General features: G+C 40.3%; 1 protein-coding gene across 2 annotated transcripts in view; it reads right to left on the bottom strand.

The window, feature by feature from the left end:
- LOC139694856 (protein-L-histidine N-pros-methyltransferase) overlaps positions 1–21,332 on the bottom strand; it is a 545,809-nt gene that overhangs the window by 470,341 nt on the left and 54,136 nt on the right. Inside the window, exon 1 of one of the 2 annotated variants that reach the window (XM_071593380.1) lies at positions 20,086–20,153. The exons of the other annotated variant lie outside the window; for it this stretch is intronic. The gene's annotated coding sequence lies outside the window, so the exon portion shown is untranslated. Of the gene's footprint in view, positions 1–20,085; positions 20,154–21,332 lie in introns of those variants that run through there. 2 annotated transcript variants of the gene reach the window in all.

Genomic DNA, 21,332 nt, shown 5'->3' with positions numbered 1-21,332 from the left:
ACACAAAGATGCCTCCGTGCACCTTAGAGAACAGGGCAAGGAAAGCGGCAGGCTTCCAAAGTGAAAGAGATAGCTGAATTCAGAGTGAGCCTGGTTGACTCTTCTGTCTCAATTTATGTTTGAAAATGGGATTTCAATTTTTCCAAACTAGCGGATTCATAATTATGGAGGTTTTAATATGGCATAGCCGATTGATTATCATTCGTGAATCACATAAACAAATTATAGCGATGTTTATTCAATTGATTCCGTGACATGAAATAGGGAGGAGAAATACAAGAGCACAAGGGAATTAAAATATACCCAACAACTCTAATTAAATGCGGACTACTTTAAAAAAGAGCCAATTTTTACCAAAAAATTTGATTTTAGAAATATAATGAAAAGGAATATTCCTTACCAGTCATGGAAATTGATCAGAAGGAAGCAATTCAAACTTTGATGAAAGACCAAGAGAGTAAAATGCCTGCGTGACTTGATTTTTTAAAATGTCCGCGAGCACGGGGCAAATGTGAGACGAAGAGAAACCAGTATGGATATGGATATTCCGATGATGGAAATCGGAGTACCATAAAAGCGTGGGAAGGATAAGGCGGGGTGCTCAAAGGGAGAGCCTACGCGAAAGGAAATGTAGCTAATTGAGTTTCGCCCTCTGTTAGGAGCAGTGGCGTCTACCTACGTTGGCCCTATCCATGCCGCCACCACTTTTTGATTATCTGTTTTCAAGAACTGCTAGCTAACATTGGCTTACCGCCTTCGAATGCCTTTTAATTGCTGAATTTCCTCTTCACGGATGTCGCAATGATATTTCAAAAATGAATGGTCTCAACTTTATATAATTATACCATATGAAGTGTTGAAATCTTGTTCTCAAAAGTTCGCTTCAATAAAAATCTTGCATTATATATATATATATATATATATGTATGTATATATATATATATATGTACGTATATATATATACATACATATATACATATATATATATATTATACATATATATATATATATATATATATATATATATATATATATATATATATATATATATATATATATATATATAATGTATAACACTTAGCACTACTGGACACACACAAAAACACAGAAACAACAAAAAAGAGACTCACTATTTTTCGAATTTTCGGTGGTCGTTGCCACCTTTATCAAGGAAGAGAGGGACAGAACTGCAGTTATGTCCCTCTCTTCCTTGATAAAGGTGGCAACGACCACCGAAAATTCGAAAAATAGTGAGTCTCTTTTTTGTGTGTTTCTGTGTTTTTGTCTGTGTCCACTAGTGCTAAGTGTTATACATTATTATTCACGTCCGTGAGACTTTCAAAAAGTTATATATATATATATATATATATATATATATATATATATATATATATGTATGTATATATGTATATATATATATATATATATATATATATATATATATATATATATATATATATGACAATGGAATGTAAAAGCATTAAATGGTTTGAAAAGGAAGGAATACAAACAGGCGGTAGAGGAAATCATGGAGGATGGTAAAGAGCTAAGTACTATCGAAGAAAAATGAGAAAGTATCAAGAAAGGGTTGTCTAAAGCCGCAAAATACACTATTGGAACCGTTAACGCTAAAAGGACTAGGAAACCATGGATCACGGATGAGATGATTACAAAGATGGATGAGCGGATAAAATGGAAAAATGTAAACACAGAGTTAGGCAAAATGAAGTACAAAGAATTGAACAAAAAATTGAGGCGGGCAACAAATAAAGCAAAAGAAGCATGGTGGAAGACGCAGTGCCAGGAAATGGAAAGTCTGCAGAGGAAGGGTGAAATTAGTGCGGTGTACAGCAAAGTTAAATCTTTATCGGGAAGTAAGAAAGGAAGAGCTATGCTAACAGTTAGAGATAAGACGGGTAAGGTAATAGTTGACGCAGGGAAGATCCAAGAGAGATGGAAGTAATATATATAAGAACTGTATAGTAAAGAGCTTAGACCAACAAAGTTAGACATAGAAAAGGAGCATGACGTAGAGGAAGATAGCTTAGGTCCAGGCATACTAGACAATGAGATAGAAAGGGCATTAAGGGAGATGAAACTAAATAAAGCCTTGGGGGTGGATACCATTTCCGCGGAACTTTTAAAAGTCTTACCAAAATGTGGGAGGAATATGGGCTGATTCGTAGTATTTATGAGAAAGAAATCTGGCCGGAAGACTGTGAGATCAGTTTTAGTTCCTATACCGAAAAAAGGTAAAGGCCACGTCATGTGAGGACTATAGGACAATTAGTTTGATATCCCACGCAGCTAAAGTTGTTCTCAGGATCATAAACAAAAGGATAGAGAGTAGGGCAAATGATTACTTAGGGGATGATCAGTTTGGGTTTAGGAAGGGGAGAGGTACGCGTGATGCCATTGCAGTAATGAGATTATTAATCGAGAGGAATATAGAACACAACCAGGAGGTATTTGCCTGTTTCGAAGATTTCGAAAAAGCGTTTTTTAGAGTGAATTGGGAAAAACTAATGAGTATTCTGCAGAAAATAGGAATAGATTGGAGGGAAAGAAGGCTAATCCGCAACCTGTACATGTCTCAGACTGCTCAGGTGCGGGTGGGAAACGGGGAGTCAGGATGGGCAGTGTTAGGAAGGGGTGTGAGGCAAGGTTGCCCATTATCACCGTTGCTGTTCAACCTGTATGCAGAGGAAATGATCAAAGAGGCATGGGAAGAACTCGAGGTAGGAATGAAAGTGGGCGGGGAATTCGTAAAATCAGTTAGGTTTGCTGATGACCAAGCTTTAGTTTGTCAGTCAGTCAAGGACTTGCAAGCATGGCTGAGTGAATTGGAAATTCAGTGCGACAGGTATGGGATGAGAATCAATATTAATAAAAAAAAGGTATGCGATTTTCTAGAATGAAAAAGGCTAAGCTTAACATTAAAATAGGAGGGCAAAAACTAGAGCAGGTAGAACAGTTTACGTATCTCGGTAGTGTTTTGGACCAACACGGTCAAAGTAGTAGGGACGTAAGGAGAAGAATTGCGCTAGGCAAAGGGGCTTTCACAAGGAGGAGGGAGTTGATGACGGGGACGTTGAGTAAGGATGTTAAGAAAAGACTCGTAAAAACTTTGATATGGAGCGTAGCTATGTACGGCGCGGAAACCTGGTCATTGAAGCAGGAGGATAGACGTAGACTGGAGGCTTTTGAAATGTGGGTGTGGAGAAGAATGGAGAAGGTGAAATGGACAGAGAAGAAAACAAATGAGGAAGTACTTGGCATGGTGGGCGAAGAGAGGGGTTTGTTGGGAGCAATCCTATGGAGGCAGGAAAAGTGGATGAAGGAGGTATTGACCGGCAGCGGGATGTTGAAGACTGTAATTGAGGGGAGAATGTTAGGCAAAGGAGGAAAGGGAAGGAACAGGATAGGGATGTTGGACGGGATGAAGGGAGGAAGAAAGTACTCAGAGCTGAAGAGGGACCTGATGTAAAGTAGGATGTTGTGTTTTGCAAGGGGCCACAAATTATTTAATTAGTAATTATGTCCATCCAAAAACCTACCTTAACCGGTAGATTACCTAATAATAATAATAATATAATTTACACTGAGATCTGTGATGCTTTAAACAACCTAGGAAATATTTTTACACTTGTGATTAGCCTGATTCCTGTGGTTTTCTTTTATATGTGTCCCTATCCCTTTTCCTTATATATATATACACACACACGAGGGTCATCCGGAAAGTAGTACCCGTTCGTGCCGCATGAAGTGCTGACGACGCGAGTAGCCGCTGGACGAGGTCAGATAGCTTCAGTGGCTTGTCTGCCTTCTCTGAGCCAAGTTGCGTGACGCTAGCATTGCCTGTGTTGTTTCTGTGATTGTTTACAATGTTTAAAAAAATTGAGAACGCCGCCAGTTGTGAAGTGAGGGCAGTGATTAAATTCCTCAATGCAAGAAACGTTCGCCCATGTGATATTCATCGCCAATTAAAGGAGGTGTATGGAGACAATGTAATGGACGAGTCGTCTGTTCGGCGGTGGTGTCGCAACTTCAACATGGGGAGGGGGAACACACACGACGATGAGCGTTCGGAGAGACCGTCTGTCATTACAGACCAACTGGTGAGCTCAGTTGACGAATTCGTGAGGAACGATCGGCGCGTCACAATTGATGACATCTGTGAGCATTTTCCCAATGTTTCTCGAACAATTGTTCATGAAATTGTTAAACACCATCTGCATTATGCAAAAATTTGTGCAAGATGGGTCCCTCGCGTATCTCAATGAGCTGGCGGCGAAGGACTATGCAGCAGGAATACAGACACTTGTCACACGTTATGACAAATGCCTTAATTTGCTTGGAGATTATGTTGAGAAGTAGTTTAAAGTATCCTCTTTCAAATAAAATTTTTTATGTTTGTTAATATTTACTTTTGTGTCTTTATTTCACGAACGGGTACTACTTTCCGGATGACCCTCGTATTTCTATGTGAATGGGGATAGGGGCACACATAAAATACAAAGACAGGAGTGGTGGTGAAGGCAGAATGGAGTAGATGAGAAAGGTAAAATTATTTCCTTGACCAGGACTTAAACCACGGATATTTCGACTTGCCGGGCGGATGCTCTAACCACTTGAGTTATCGAGGAAACGTAAATTAACCTGAAATCTGCGGGGATTTTATGCAATCAAATGCCCCAATTTTTTGGCCAGGAGATGGCGTTCGGGAGCTATTTCAACAACCATAGGGGAAATGGACGTGGACACAAAAGGAAAGGCTAGGAAGGAAAGCAATCATATGTTAAAGAATGGGAACAGTGCGTTTCGTAGCACTAATAGTGAGAAAAAAGAAACGAGCCACATTGGCCACATTGAAACACGAAAACTCGTCAAATGGCGAACAAATATTCACTCACATAGATAAAGATATAATGGCAAGGGATTTGATCACATCAAAAAGACAAACGCAGAAGTGCTGAGGAAGGCGGAATCGAGCAGATCACAAGGAAAAATATTTCCCAGACCATCCCGCCAAATGGAGAGCAAATATTCACTCACATAGAAATACATATAAGGCAAAGGGAGAGGAACACATGTAAAGGAGGAACACAGGAGAGGTGGGGAAGGCGGAATCGAATAGATCACGAGCGAAAAAAATATTGTCCTTGTTCCGGTCAAGGAAAATACTTTCACGCCCGTGATCCATTCGATTCCGCCTTTCCCACCTCTCCTGTGTTCCTCCTTTACATGTGTTCCTCTCCCTTTGCCTTATATCGATTTCCACGTGAATGAATATATATATATTTATTTATTCACAAAAATGTTTACAAGAATGGTTATATAATTACTCACTAGCGTGGCGACGGAAACTTGAAAACACATAATAGCGTCCAATAATTTTCTTTTCAATATTTCGTTATCACAGCCATCTTTTTAAATGGAAGGAAGCAGCAAAACGAAATAAATGAAAACTATAATTGTAAGCGTGTGTATGTATACATAAATACCGACTCGTTATATCCAAACTGCAAGCGGAAGAAGCGCATCGCTACCCCGCGAATACGAATGCCGGTCGTACGAATGTTATGGAAATCTTTTGGATTTTTCTTCTTCGAATCATGGAAACCGTTGGGCTGACTTCCGACCCTTCTTTTCCTTGCCCGAAACAATTTTACGCACCATGAGCACACGTTGTATCATAATGACCAATCTTTGCCATTAAATGGGAAACAGCAAGAAAAATTAAATTCTGGGCTCAAAAATATTAAATGCGAAGAATAGGAAGTAAGGTTTGGGCTTCCAATTTAATCCCGAGGAGACAGTTTCCTTCTAAAAAGAAAAGCAAATAACTCTGAGATTACAAAGACTATAACGGAATTAAACGCATGTTAGTCATAAAAACGTATTATAATTAGGGAAAAAACATTAGACATTTACATGCTTAATAAATTACCAATTAGCCTTATGTGAGCGAAAGGGAGCGTAGATATACCAGTGAACCAAAGAGGCATTAAATACGTAAATAGTTAACTTTAAAGGAGCAACATGATTTATAAACAGGGCACGGAACCAAAAAACGAGAAATGACCACCTCACTGCTGGTTTTCAGCTGAAATTACTGTGACGAATTGTAACTTTTCGAGGACTAGATCTTTAAGTCAGCTAAGAAAGAACTGGAAAAAAATAGCAACGAGGTATGTATTTGAGCAATATATATAGGATTTAATGGCATATGTGAGAGTGGCATATATGAGAGTTAAGGCAAAGAGAAAAATGTATGCTAAGAATTCATTTAGGGGAACAGAGCCTTCTAGAGATTTTCTTAATATCGCTGGCTGTAGGACCAGCTTCGCCATAGCTGGCTGCAAATGATAGCGCTTATTAACTTCGATGTAACGCAAAAATGTAAAAATAATGATGCAAAACATAAGTCTGTCGTCATCCCAATCTTCAATATCAGTGATACTGCCCTCGAGAGGATCGTCGGAGCTAACGAATTAGCAGGGGAAGAGAGTGAATTGTGGGAAAGACGGGGTCAAGGGTGCATTTCAAAGCACCGTGACTTGCATTTAAAAGATCCACGCTCTTTTTTATTCTTTCCTAGCTCGAGAGAGATCCGTGGACCATTCTCCACGCTCCTCAAAAAACTAAACCGACGGCACTACCAACTCCTCGAAGCCAATTCGGTCCCAGCAAACGCCATCCGCACACGAAAAGCGCTCCCGAGTGAAGGTACATGCTCCAGTCTCCCTCTTTTTTGTCTCATCTTACTCCACTCCCCAGGGTTGCCCACCCCTTTCCTGATAGGTCGTTCGCACCTCGAAAATCAGGGAGAGGAATTATTTTTCGCTCCTTCCTGTCAGTGGACTCTGCTTGTGTTGCTGCTGCCGAGGCGTAACACCGGCGGCCAGAACCATCAAGACCTCAAAAGCTTCCTCTCTTTTTTGACGTCGGTTCATCTTACCCGCCTCCTCCGCCCGCCCGCTCGTCCCCGCCCCCCCACTCAATCTCCGCCGCCGCCGGCCTCTCGTCCATCCATCACGGCGTGGCCCCGGAGGTGTTGCGGGAGGGGCGAGCGGGGGACGACAGTGGAGACGTCGGGGGAGGAGGGAGTGAGGTGGGGAGGGGGGTCGAGGCGGCCGGAGAGAGGCCCCTGCTCTCCCCCGTGTGGACCTCGCGAGGCCCTACACTCTCCTAGGCAGCGCGGGCCGGACGGAGCTGCGGACCACTGTGGCGGATGACCCTCGCCGACGGAGATTCCGCGCGCGGAGCAGCGATGGCTCTTTTGGCAAATCGGGATCTGCGACTGCTGCGTTGAATACCCATCGTCATTACATTGACACCCGAATGTTGCTGCCATTCGGGCGGACCGCTTATGTCTTCAGCTACCCTCCTCATTTTACCATATTTCCCAGCCACCTTGAAGTTACGTATTTCTACAGGTTTGTATATCCCCCGTCCACCCTTCTTCCTTTAATCATTCCCTCCAGAACATAGGCCGGCGTACAATCCATTTCCACTTTATGCCTTCTGTACATTACAGTGAAATACTTCTTTATTCTTTAACTTTCCCAAATATTTTCTCCTTTCTCACCTTGTCCACCAAGTTAATTTCTTTCCTTATCCTCCAAAAATACATTTTAAATAACTCAATTTTTGTTATCTATCTTTCTCAGCGTTTATGTCTTAGTCGCATGTAATGCCACACTCAAACCATCAACACAAACCAAACCTTTCACCATTCTTTCTCTCATTCCTATTTCCAGAGACCCATAAAGTAATTATCTTTTCTTGTTCATAAATGTAATTAAGACTAGCGCAATATACCGCTGTAAAAATAATCGCGACTGAGGTTTATGTGAGCTTTTCTCTTATGCAAAAGCGTAAAATTTCCTATCACCGTTCGTTCGTTGTAGGTCGAAGAAAGCCACCCTCGATGTTGCAATATAAGGTGAACTATCTTTGTCTCGTCTCCTTTCTTTCCTCTCGCATTTCCTCGCCGCTCGAAATAACAGGACAGATGGCCTTTGAGCACCTCCAACCCTTCATTGCTCTTTCTTTCCGTGCAGAAACAATATGACGCCATAAAAAAGCTTTGAATCAATTTCTGATTACGTCTATAATGCCTCGTTTTAAATGTTGATACAATTTCATTTCATTTTTCTCGAGTGCCTATCGATTTTACATCAAAATTATATTAGTGAGATGGTAGAGTAGAAAATAAAAAAGTAATTCAAAATGATTAACCTATCACCCAATCCAAAAATTATATTTCCGTCGTGTATAAACTGCATAATCAAAGATCAGTGACGAGTGGTAGGATTAAAAGCTTTAATCCTCACAGTGCCGAAGAACATTGAGGAATTATGACGGGGTCTACCCGTCGCATTTCCCATGGGATCTTGCCCACTGTTGAGGTTCCATTCCTCCCTCCACAACGCCAAGCAACGGCAAACGGAAGACTCTCTCCAGGGATGCGAATATAATATTTTAGCGGAGAGCGCAAAGTGTACCTACTGATGAATTATGTCGGCAGCGTACCAGTAAAATTAAATTGCGAAACGTTTCTTGACGGAGCGATAATTAACTTGAAAAATTTAACACGCATACCGCAACAGAAGCGCTTGCTTACCTACCTGTTCAAATATTAAAACGTGTCCTGAAAGGAAAACATTATGGAGTCGCGTGAAGACAACGCATACCTGACATTACTTACCGATGACTCTGAGAATCACGCATGCAGATTTCATTCGCATTACTCATTAATACTTTCACTGAATGGTGTCCAAAGATAATACTTTTCTAAGCTCGGAATCGGATATGCTAATGGAACAGTTTCATGTGAGACACTAATAAAGAAAACGATTGGCAAATCACTACGCCTGCCTTGAAGAGAAGTAACAGCCACTACACAACCAGTACCAGCCTGCCTACATGCCCAGTCAATGCACGATGATAATAATTGGTCCATAATATTTACAATGAGTAATCTTCACTCACTCGTATATCTGGACCCACACTTGGATCTAATCTAATGAATCACATGGCAGGATAAAAACATGGAGGGTGCAATGTCAGGGGGGAAACTTAAGAGACGCATTCTTAAGTGAATATCTGTGACTAGATTTCAATAATACACTCAATTTAATATTTCATGTTAACAAAAAACCATGTCAGATGACAGTAACACAATGTCAAAAATTTATCAATCCTAAATTTCAGCTTGGAAATTTTAAATTTATTCTGCTCCACCGACATTCGGCTTTCGATACTTTGTATTTAACAATTGAGAAGTGATCGGTTAAATGCGAATGAGAGATTTTGTTAGTAGGATATGATATTTAAATGTTATGACACTTGACTTTTGTTCTTAAATAATCCGGGTCTGAATGTTTTTTTATACCTTGGGAATAGCGTATTCGTTTTAAAACAATATACAGAATTCGGCATAAATGACTACTAAAACTTTTTTATTATTAATGGTGTAAAAATTGCGCTGCATTAATTTTCCATCGTTTTGCTCCGGAGCCGATACTAAAAATTACAGAGTCCCGGAGAACTTTCATTTCCTCCCCATTATTCCAGTAGCCAGCCTACCATATTCGGGACGAGGGACAAATCTCAAAAAATTATGAACACAGATTAAGGGGCTCATTAGAAAGGTTGACGAGCCAAATTTATTGATGACTCGTTTTTTATTTCGCTTCTTTTACATACCACGGGCTTCTTTAATGATATTTTTTCCATTTCCGAAGCTAATTACTTCAGCCTTTCCACCAAACGCTAATTGTCACCTATCACATAAAGAGTTTTTGCCCTCGAAAAATGAGTTATGTCGCTCATAATAATTTCGAAAAGATAAAAAAATGCCACGCTACCGCGTTTTCCATCTCATTCACGCCTTAGGAGTTTAATTGCGACGCATAGAATGACGTGCTTAACGAATGAGCTCTCGAATTCCAGCCATGACTGATTGGCTGAGATGAAAGAAAAAAACGGGAATCACTAATGACACTGATAATTTTAAAAACTATCTTGATACAATCCTAAGTCAAGAATAAAATGGAGCAGCCACCGAATTACGACGCTAATATCTTTCACGAGAAAGAACTTTTGAATGCACCCAAATGAGCTAACGGAAAACTTACTGAGACCACAGAGAGAGAGATCACACCAGAAGGAACGGAATTGGGTACAAGAATATCCTGATAGCGTACGTTCTATCAAATTGTTCCACATTATACTCTTGTAACATTTTAAATGAGATGAGTTTATTTGAAAATAAGACATCTTTCTTTAAAGTGAAACACTACCGAAGTAATCGAAACGTGAGAAGTTACACTTTTTTTTTTAATTAAAAAATACATCCTATGAAGCACAAAATGACATACTTGGTTCATCCAATACAGATCTCGATCGTTTAAAAAGTACAATTTCAATCTTTATGAATAAGTTATTGAAAATATATCGTTCAAATAATACTCCCACTTCCTTGGGTCCACCGAAAATAGTTTTTTTTCTGCCAAGGGACATGCTGAAACAAATTCATTGGAAAAATCACTTTCAAATACATACCAATATAAATACTTTTACTCCCTCTAAATGCACGGTTTCCGTCCGTGTACCGCAATGAATAATTATTTTACTCGTTATTGTTGAAGCCTGTGACAGAGGGTAGAATCTTAGACAAGAGAGGAAGGTGCATGAATAGCATTGGGAAATAGGATGGAATGAAGGGAAGAAAGAATTACTAGGAGCTGAGGAGGGACATACATGTATTGTCGTATAGCATGTAAAGTTAAGTTTTAATAGGAGAGGCAAGGGAATTGTCGCTGGACCGTTTGCTAGTTTGTGTTTATTCAAAACCTATCTTAACCGGTAGATTACCGGTACAATAAATAATTGTAACCATATACTTTTTTTCTTTCCTAATTTTTTAAACAATTTTTTACGAATTATTATATTCCTACGATTATTATATTTGTGTAATATTTACCCAAATTTAAAAAAAAACACAAGATATAGCAATATGTATTGTAATAAAAAATTGAAAAGTAATAAAAATTGGATCTGACAAAATTTTCAGAAAAAGGAGTCAGAATAAAAAAAGGAGAAATAATACAACATGTAACAGTAAAGGTTTCCTGAGTTTCCATCTGGCTCACCTAGAGGCGCTAGTTCCTGCCTTCTGTGCGAATATTATGTATTTCAATAACTTCAACAGCGAGACTCTTGACTTACGTAAGAGTTATACAGTTTGTACCACCATGAAGTCAAGCTGTAATGAACACAACAAATGCTTGGGTTTCATACGATTATTAAAAGTTTGCGGTCATTTATAGTTTCACTTCTTTAATTTCTTCCCGATCTGCCATAAATTTTCAGACCACGCAAATGTTTTGGCCATGCATTTAAAAACTACGGTATTTCTGCAATTATTTATAGCCAGATGATAGCAGTAGTTACCAAAGTATACTAAGAATGCGACTCGAACCTTTATTGTGCTATTTTGTCTTGGCGGATGGCGTCTTAACAATTCAAGTACGCGCCCTCACGTTGCGAGCGCAGAATAACATAAGGATGAACGAACGAGCTACATGAATGAAGAGTTAATTATTCCATTAAAAATGGCAACTTGAGCGCAAATAAGATTCCAAGAAGCAGTATCTCCTATAATAGAACAAATAATTAACTTCCATGATCATACCATAATAACTCTAGTAATCACTACCGTACTAGTTGGTTATTTAATATTATCAATAACTTTATACAAGCAAACGAATCGAGACCTTTTAGACAACCAAAAAATAGAAACCGCCGGAGCAATTCTACCAGTTCCAAAGAAACTGCGGGAGATGCCGCAACAGTAACTTTTAACGGAGTCATCCGCTAGCGTGCATTTCATGCAACAATTTCAGAGTGTTAAAATCATTCGTCTTGACCGGGATTCGAACCCAGATCCCTCAATATCCGGTCGAGTGCTTTAACCAGTTAAGCTATCGAGGCGTCCTTCTAAGCTCTGAAATAAAAAAAAATTCAGAGGTTAGGAGGACGCCTCGATGGCTTAACTGGCTAAAGCACTCGACCGGACATTGAGGGATCCGGGTTCGAACCCCGGTCAAGGCGGATGATTAATTACACTATGAAATTGTTGCAATGGAATTCCACCAGTATTTGTTCTGATCATAATCGCCATGCCATCATTACGACTTCTATATTTAATAGATGAAATAAGAGAGCCATCCATCACCGTAAAAACTATCGGATATCAATGGTACTGAAGTTATGAATACTCTTGACTTAAATCAAGTTGAATTTGATTCATATATAATCCCAACTATTCTATACATCTTATAACTTGATCGAAAAATGTTGATCGACCATGATCTCTCCCATGGTCAAAGCAAAACGAAAGCTACAGCTAAATGCTAATCACCAGATCATCTGGTACATTGGGAATAAAATATTTCTTTCAGGAAGATCTAAAGCTCTCAGCTTACGTTTGAATTCATCAACCGCACACGCAGAGATCGGTAAGATACGAGAGCGCGCACCCGTTCTTCCTTTTTTCTCCCTCCCTCGGGTTCGAGACTGTTTCCCTTGCGGCCTTGGGGGAAATTATTGGCCATGGAGAGGAGGTTGCGTGCCACGGAGCCATAAATTGGCACGGATCGCCGTTTTATTGTTCCCTCGTATAATTCTAAATTTAAAATTAGCGAATGAGATGATTGGCGATTATTGGATTGGAAACCGTTCAAATGTGAGAGGGAATATTCCTTGCCATTAATCGCGCAAGCGGTGGCGTCTCGAAAGCATTAATTTCGCAATTTGTTAAAATTAGTTTTCTGCGAATGGGGATTCCAAAACCCTGCGAATAGGAAATTCTCAGACCTTGACTACGATGCTAAATAATCGCAGGTTTGGGTGATGCGCCCAGAGTGCTCCTCCGAAATCATCCGCTTGGGTCAGCGAGAGGAATGGAGCGGTTAGCATTTAAATAATTACAGGCACCGAATTTCCAAACGAAATCGAAAGACCTCGTCTTGGAGATGGACGTATCGAGCGAATAAGAGCAAGAAATAAGTACGGGTAAGGTTTTAACGGCTTTTTCGCTTCAAGTCACGAACTACTCAAACAGGGATTTCCCCCCTGGAGTAGCCCCCCTCCCCTGCGGATGAATCCGTGGGGAATGTGTCCTTGGTGCCCTTTTTGGCTGCTGCAACATTATCCCTCATGACCGCTAGCTATACCGGAAGAATGGGGAAATATATAGGAATGCAGAGACGATATTAATGTAAGCACCAACTTTTTAGGGCAATGCTTTGCCGCAATAGGCACTTCTCCCTATCCATAGGTCCTTCCTTTAAGTTGGCGTACGACGAGCGTACAGTCCATCTCTTGCTCCACGTTTTTGAAATATAATGTTCTAGGTCTTCGTCTTAGTTTTTCTCGTACCCCTTGGCCATTGAATATGTTTCCTAATAAATGATTATGCCTTAATGAATGTGCAATGAATTTTACCCCCTTTAGTCCTTCTGTTTAAAAAAAACTCATTTTTAAAAAACTCAACTGCTCCAGGCTTCACTTCGTGTAAGTTTTGAATGACCATATTAAAATAAAGATACCATAGGACATACTTTTCCAAGGACGTTAATGGCTCCGACGAGTTACACCCTGTTACGGTATCATCAGGCACCATTATCGTTCCATTGTTTCCGTTTAAATAAAAAGTGCTATTTTTCTTCATATCTAAAACATTTTCATTCTTTTTCATCCACCCGGGTTGTTTTCGTTTGTACCCTACAGATTCATATCCCCATTATCTTAAGCTTCTTCCCATTTTCCTAAGTTTTCAAAAGTTTTCATAGTATCCATTTTCGCATGATTAGTAAGTTATTTGTGAAAAGTTCGCTTTGATATAATTGCGCAACACCCCGCAAGCCGCCGCAAGGGCATGTGTCGGGGGGCCAGGTCACCACCCGAATCAGCTCGAAGGCTATTCTTCTTCTCATCTCTGTCTCGTATTAATTTTCTTTAACACTTAAAAACGGCTCTATAAATAGCAAGACAGTCAACCTACACCAGGTATTGTGTTGTTTATATTTATGTCAATTTGTACATTTCTTTCCTGGATCCTATAGACATTGCTTTGGTCTTCTCCTTTTTGATATGAAATTTAAAATCTTTTAAGGTTTTGAATAGTATTTTGAGCATATTTCTCATGTCTTTTTCAGACTCTGCCATTATTACGATACTCTATCATCTTCTAAGCCGAAACTGTGATTATTAGTTCTTCCATTTGCTTCAATGCCTTGGGTCACTTTCAATCCCGAGAGTGCTTTCTCTTCAATAAATTAAATGGTAATGTGATAGGTGACAGTCTTTCCTCGCTCTCCTTATTTTTGCTCGTTTCTCACGTCCATTACCAGTCTTCTGTGCCTCCTTGAACAAATTTAAAATAATTCATCTAACCTTCCAATCGATGCCGATTATTCGTCACAGTTCCAAACGGCGGTCCCGAGTCAACTTCACCAAAGGATTTTTCCATGTACATGAAGGACACGCACGTCTTCCCATTAGCCTCCTATCTTCCTCTCTAGTACCTGTCGTTAAGCTATTATTGCTTCCCTGGTTCCTCTTCGTACACTTTACACGAACTCACCTTTTCCCAAATTTTATTCGATAGTTTTCTCCAGACCAGTTTTTCAATAAGCTGAAAATAATTTTTGGCATGTGAGACAGCATCCAAATTCTCAAATATTTCCTTATTCTGTTTCTTCCGCTTCTTCATTCTTTCTTCATTGAGATCTCATTTTTTGGTCGTCCATGGTTTTCGTGGTTCTAGTTCGCTTTTGCCGAAAATAAATTGTTCCGCAGCTCTGAAATATTTTTGTTACATCTTCCCACCCTTCTTGTTCCCATATCAATCCATCTGCTGTTTCCCCAAATAAATCTTTTCTAACATTATTTCCTGGAAGCTAAGATGGTGTGAGCCATTGCTTGTGAATTTGTAAGGCGTCAATCCTATAGCCAATGTTGAATAATTAAGACAAAAAACCTCTCTACCGATACTTCGGTCAACCAGGTGACCATCAGCTGGAGTGGGGAATTTTGACAACGATGAAGACAACAGTAGCGAACTACTGCCCGTAGTCAAGAGTGAATACGTTTCAAGTGGTAAGAGGTGGGGGAGGTATCGGGGGAGGGGGGCGGTTTCTTGGGGGGGGACTGGGGCAAGACTGGGAGTGAGGAGGTGGGGAGGTGTGTGTTTTCTATGGTAGTCTGCGTACTTTTAAACTCAGGAACCAGGTTGAACAAGGGAGTCTCGATGATTCCCGGTTCGTCCTTCATGATTTCATCTCTGAGTAAATAATGCATGTTCTAAACTCTGGGCCAATTTTTCAAAACGGCCGTTTTTATAGTGAGCCAAGTGCTCCTTGAACGTGTAGTATTGGCAATGCGTGTTGTCTGTCTGATGTATGGTGAGTGTGATATATGCTGCACTCCACCTCATATATTCCGAAGTTTTGTAATGGGGCGTTTTGTCTTTCTTTCTTAAATATTGAATATTTGCTATAGGATTGACAACTTTCATATCGTTTGAAATGAAATGAAATCATTAACTTTGTAATTCCATGCACAAAGTTCTAATGTTATGCAAGTTCCATAAAGTTACGCCGGTGACAAACAAATTTTAATTAAAAAATACATATTATTTCTTTGGAAGATGTCTTCGTATTCCCTAAACCTAATATTGCGTTTTGACATCACACGAATGTAATCACTGCCTCCGTCAAACCGTCGATATGAATGACTAGAATTAATCAAATTTTTATTTCTTCGTTTTACTTTTCAGGAGCACTGTGCTCAGTGACTTAATGAGAACGAGGAATAAAAGGAGGAACGAAAAGTCCTCAAGCATACGGATACTTAAATGTTATGAGTAATATGTCGTTTCCAATAATGTTCATGGAAGTAAGTATCGCAGGGAAAGACTTGAAATTTGGTCATACTAATCCAGAGCGAGGTAACAGTAGGGCACTGAGGGCACCAGGGCCATGGTTGCAGATTGCAGACTCTGGTGTCCAGTTCAAAATTCTCGCTCACTTTGTACAAGCCTTTCGCGAATGAAGGCCGGACGCCGGTATCCAACTTTTTTTGAGCCCATAAATACATTTGTTTCTTGGAAATAGTAACTTTGTGATTCCACTGAAAATGTTTTACGATGCGACCCGGGTTTTGACATTCAACGTTATCTTCACCTGAAATGTTCAGTGGAATCACAATTTACTGTTTTTCATTTGTTACATGAATCGGTTCCATAAAGTTACGCCCGAAACCATCGATTATACGTTTGGCTCCTTCATGCGAATGAAGAAAAGCGGAAAGGATACCAGAAGATCGAATATTATTTTGAAGTCTTGAGTTCGGTGATAGTCTAATATTTCATTAAAACATGATATGTCGAGCTCAAATTTGAACCCCATGGAATCAGTTTCCTAATCATCCTCGTAATTTAAGGATAGACGAGAAAATTAAGCGTATTAATGTGATTTGGCTTATATTCATTATGAAACGCCCTCTGCCGATTTTATGGCTTGACATGTGATAGGATTGTGTACGATCACGAACCACTCATCTGTATATGCATATCTTCCTTTCCAGAACAGGACTTTTGCATGCTTTCGAATAGACCTGAAGCCTTGATTGACAAAGAACAATCAAGAAGTTATCCAATCAGTGAATTGACTTGGTAATAGATTCCAAGGCGTAGTTATTTTATTTGAATTCCCTGAATATAAGGATCAGCTATTTGATCCCTTTTACCCCATCGTTAAGGAGACGGTGTAATCCCAGGAACTCAACAGCCAAGTCCGGCACATTTAAATTGATTATCATCCAAAAAACACACGTACTTATACTAAGGAGGAAAATTGCGTTGCTAAAAGAAGCAGAAGTAAGAAGAAGGGTAGATATTTAGATATTTTAATACCCTGCAAGCCACCGCTAGGGTGTGTGGCAGGGGGGTGACACACCGGACTAATTTTGACCCGATTATGAGCCCTACCGCGGTCGGACAATGTCATTCTTATCCCATATCGCTCGTGAAAAAAATGACACCTTAAATCAATCTGTTCTACAATAAATATCTCTTATTTTATTGACATGAACACTCCTGCCGTAGTACGACGGGGGTAATGATACATTTTAAACATCACTGCTAATGGGACATCATTCCAATTTATGCAAACGATTTAATCAGTTATTAAAACCACAGGTATTGCAATTTTCCACTAGATATTTTATTTCAACACTACCGGTTTCGATGTTTTCACATCATCATCAGGTGTGAGCACAAGTGCGTATCTTCTCCACATATATAGTTGCATACAAGGGGTGGGGGGTTTAAGGGGGGGAAAAAGGAGGGGAAAAAAGGGGACAGGGGAATTCCATGAGGGGAAGGGATGAAAGGAGGGGTCAAAGAGGCGGGGGGGAACAGTCTCTTTGACCCCTCCTTTCATCCCTTCCCCTCATGGAATTCCCCTGTCCCCTTTTTTCCCCTCCTTTTTCCCCCCCTTAAACCCCCCACCCCTTGTATGCAACTATATATGTGGAGAAGATACGCACTTGTGCTCACACCTGATGATGATGTGAAAACATCGAAACCGGTAGTGTTGAAATAAATATCTAGTGGAAAATTGCAATACCTGTGGTTTTAATATGTTACGCTTTCACCATATCACGCCTGAGACCTCATCATTCGATTTAATCAGTAATTTAACCTTCGTTGCTGAGTGATTTCCAGCCTAGCTGCTCTAATACTTTGCATACGCTACAAATTTTATCACGATATTTTACAATTTTTATCTCCTCTACGCTGCACGCGATCCAATTCGGTAATTACTCCAACTTCATGAGGATCCCGTATCCTAGCAGCATATTCTAAATGAGGCCTAACAAGCGAAAGATAACATTTCTCTTCGACCTTTTCATCACATTTACCAAGTACTCTTCTAATAAATTCTAATTTTTTGTTAGCTTGTCCACATAATCCCCGTATGTGTTTCACCCAGGAGAGGTCGCGGGTGAGGGTAACGGTATTTAATCGAGTCTACAACATTCCATTTTGGTGTTCCCGATGCAGTAGGCATTTGGGAGGGATTTACTCATTTTCCAAAAGAGTACCCAAAGGAAAGACGTAAAAAAATTAGCAAAAACTTTAATTTGGAGCGTAGCGAGGTATGGGTCGAGAATGTGGTTTTTGAAGCCAGAGGATGAGCATAGACTAGAGAGCGGCTTTTGGGATGGCGTGACGAAGAATGGAGAAAACAAATTGATTGGACAGAGAAGACCAAACCATGAAGGATTGAAGACGAAGCATAGAAGTTGCTGGTAGAATTTCGAGAAAGGGATAAATGGTGGTTTAAAGGGACACGAGTGATTACAGTGGGACATTCATGACCAAGACAGGCTGTTACGTGCATGTATGGAGGGATGAGGAAGGGAGACAGTAGGCATTTCGGACGTTATGAAAGGAGGCACAGGGCAAGAAAAATTGAAGACGGACATAATTAGAGCGCAAGGAAGAGGATGTTTACATGCAATGCACGAGAGTCGATGGGGACCGTCCAAAAGATACCTTTATGGGGCAATCAATAACCAATGATGATTACCTCTCACGCGAACCAAACTTAAAGATAAAGGAAAAGATAAGGGGCCTTTATTCGGAAAATGAGAATCAGTAGTGATTGCGGCATTAGCGAGAATACGAAGGTAGGCTGAAAAGTAATGCACACATGCTTCTGGAGCGCGAGTTTTTGCCTTTACCTCATCGTCCGAGGTGTAATGATTATCCTTGAGGTGTCTCCTGAATTGAGGAAAAAAATAAAAATCGCAAGGCGCAAGATCGGGGGAATAAGGAGGATTTTGCTTGTTTTCGCGTGGTCACCATCGTGCACAGATTTCACGGTATCCCAATTGTTCAACAATGAAGCCGACACGTTCCTTGGATATTCCAATATGGTTTGCGATATGCTTTTGAGTGATTCGCCGGTCATTTTGAACCAAATCTTCCACGAGTTTGCGATGTTTATCGTCTGTGGCAGTTCTCGGACGTCCGCTGCGTGTTTCATCAACAATTATGGGTTTTCCAGGCTACCAACCACGAAATTTTACTACCCATCGATTTACAGTATTTTCAGTAGACCTATCAACAGCATCGTCACCATGACCAGCCTTTAAACGACGATGAATCTCAGTAGGAGCCACTTTTTCAGCAGTCAAAAATTCGACCACAGCACGCTGTTTAACTCAAGTTGATATAGGACTGGAACACGTCTCCATACTCCAGCTTCTCGAAATGCACTGGATGAATGAAACGACCTCAAACCTGCGCATGCATGTTGAGGGGGAATGTTACTTCCACGTGCCACCAGGAGTGCTTTTTAAGGTGATTTTGTTTGTGGTCTACAAGCAGGTGCGCATTAGTTTTCCGCCTAACCTCGTACATTACCCCTATGTAGACTACTAGGGCTAATTTAAGTCATTGAAATATAGCGAGATATAGTATGAGAAATGCGATTGCGAGAAAGGTAAACCTGAAAAAACGGTTCTTTCTTACGGACCAAGCATTGAATATCGGTACCTTTGAAAGTCACGACTTCGCGATAACCTCCGTCTCTGAATTTATCCGACATCGGCACGTGACATTTATTAAATAGTGGTGCAGTGCATTCGAAGCACAACAAGCGTCATATAGACTTTCTTTCGGAGAATACAAGTTGCCTCAAAAAAATAGGCGTCGGTACCCACGTCACCAACCACCGAGTACTCTCGAAAATCAGAAAGCCCTCTGAAGAACCAACATGAAATAGACATAAACAAGCAGGACTTGAGGAGTGGGAGCCAGAAGTCTAAATGCACACACTTCTCAGCGAGCTTCCAGCGCAGAAGCAACGAGTATGTCACCCGGCATACCACTCCATCAGCAGACTCCCGCTCCAGTAATTGATGGATTAATCCCTGGGGGGGGGGGGGGGAGGGGGGGGGAAGCCATTTCAAAGCCTTTTCCTTAAGAAATATATTCACGTAAAAAGAGGGCGAGGAGGAAACTCGATTCTTCTTTTGTCTTTTTTAGTTCCTTCGGCCGCCACCACCGCGCCCTGTTTCCTTAGCGTCGGCATATTCACGCTCCAGCGACGTCTTCAGATCTTTTCATTCATTCCTCCTCGCGGCAGACGGAAAATACGAAGAGGCTTTTGAAGAAAGAGCGAGTGGCGCTGCTGCAGCATAAAGCGGGGCGAGGCTGGAGTCCCAATCCAACTTAGGGGAGGAAGAAATGATTTGAAATGAGATGGGGCGAGTGCTCTTTGCTGGCAGAGCCAATGCCAACCGTGAATGTTTCTTAAGTAATAATGAACGAGAGAAGAAAAGTGGGATAATGGACTCGATCAGTGCACTTTTACCAAAGTATTTATAACGGAATGAGTTGATGCTTTCCTATTTACCTTTATTTCGACCATTGTGCGGAGCCAAGGCAGTGCGTACAATAGCAAACGTATGATTTTCAGTTAAGTGCTAAGATTTGTTGGAATATTACCCAGTTAGAGGAAGACAAGGCTGTTAATTCTCATAAGATAGTTTATAGAGGATCTTTTAGGCGAGAGATAAACTGTGATATGGTCCAATCCCTTCAGAGTAATCTTTTTAAACCTAAATTATCCATAAAATCCTTTTATCCCTACACCTTAGCAGTCACGCTAGAATAATACAAGGACAATAAACTTAACGCACAACTAATTATTTAAAATAGAATAGAATAGAGATTTTTAAGGCAAGAAATGTATTAAGAATCCACAGACTACTTGAATTATACACTAATATCCAATTTAAGGTTCGAATCAAATAGGCAAAGAATGTACAAAAGGATAGAATTTGAAACACCATTTAACCGTAAAATAGTTTAAATTAAGCTCTGGGATCAATGCCAGTAAAAACTTTTTGAAGAGAGATTTCTAATTAACTAAAGAGAAGTAAAACTTTCGTTATACACGAGGCATATTCCAACATACCCGTAAGTGCTTCATAAGCTCCCAAATTATTCTAAATAGTCAAATAAATATTAATAGCAACCGGTCACGTGAAAATGGTAAAACCATCCGCCGTCTCAATCCGCAGTTTCAATTCCGAAAGCTTAGAAAACTTATACCGCGAGCGAGAAGCGTTGATTTGGCATTTCCACGGACACTTGGGAAGGAGAACTTGGGGGAAGGGAGAAAGAAGTAGGGAGATGATTACTGGGATACGGACTTGGGCGAAGGAAGTAAGAGAATTTT

The sequence above is a fragment of the Hetaerina americana genome, unplaced genomic scaffold (genome assembly GCF_022747635.1).
Source record: "Hetaerina americana unplaced genomic scaffold, ioHetAmer1.1.p SCAF_58, whole genome shotgun sequence".
NCBI lineage: Eukaryota > Metazoa > Arthropoda > Insecta > Odonata > Calopterygidae > Hetaerina > Hetaerina americana.
This window is presented reverse-complemented; position numbering and strand designations above follow the sequence as displayed.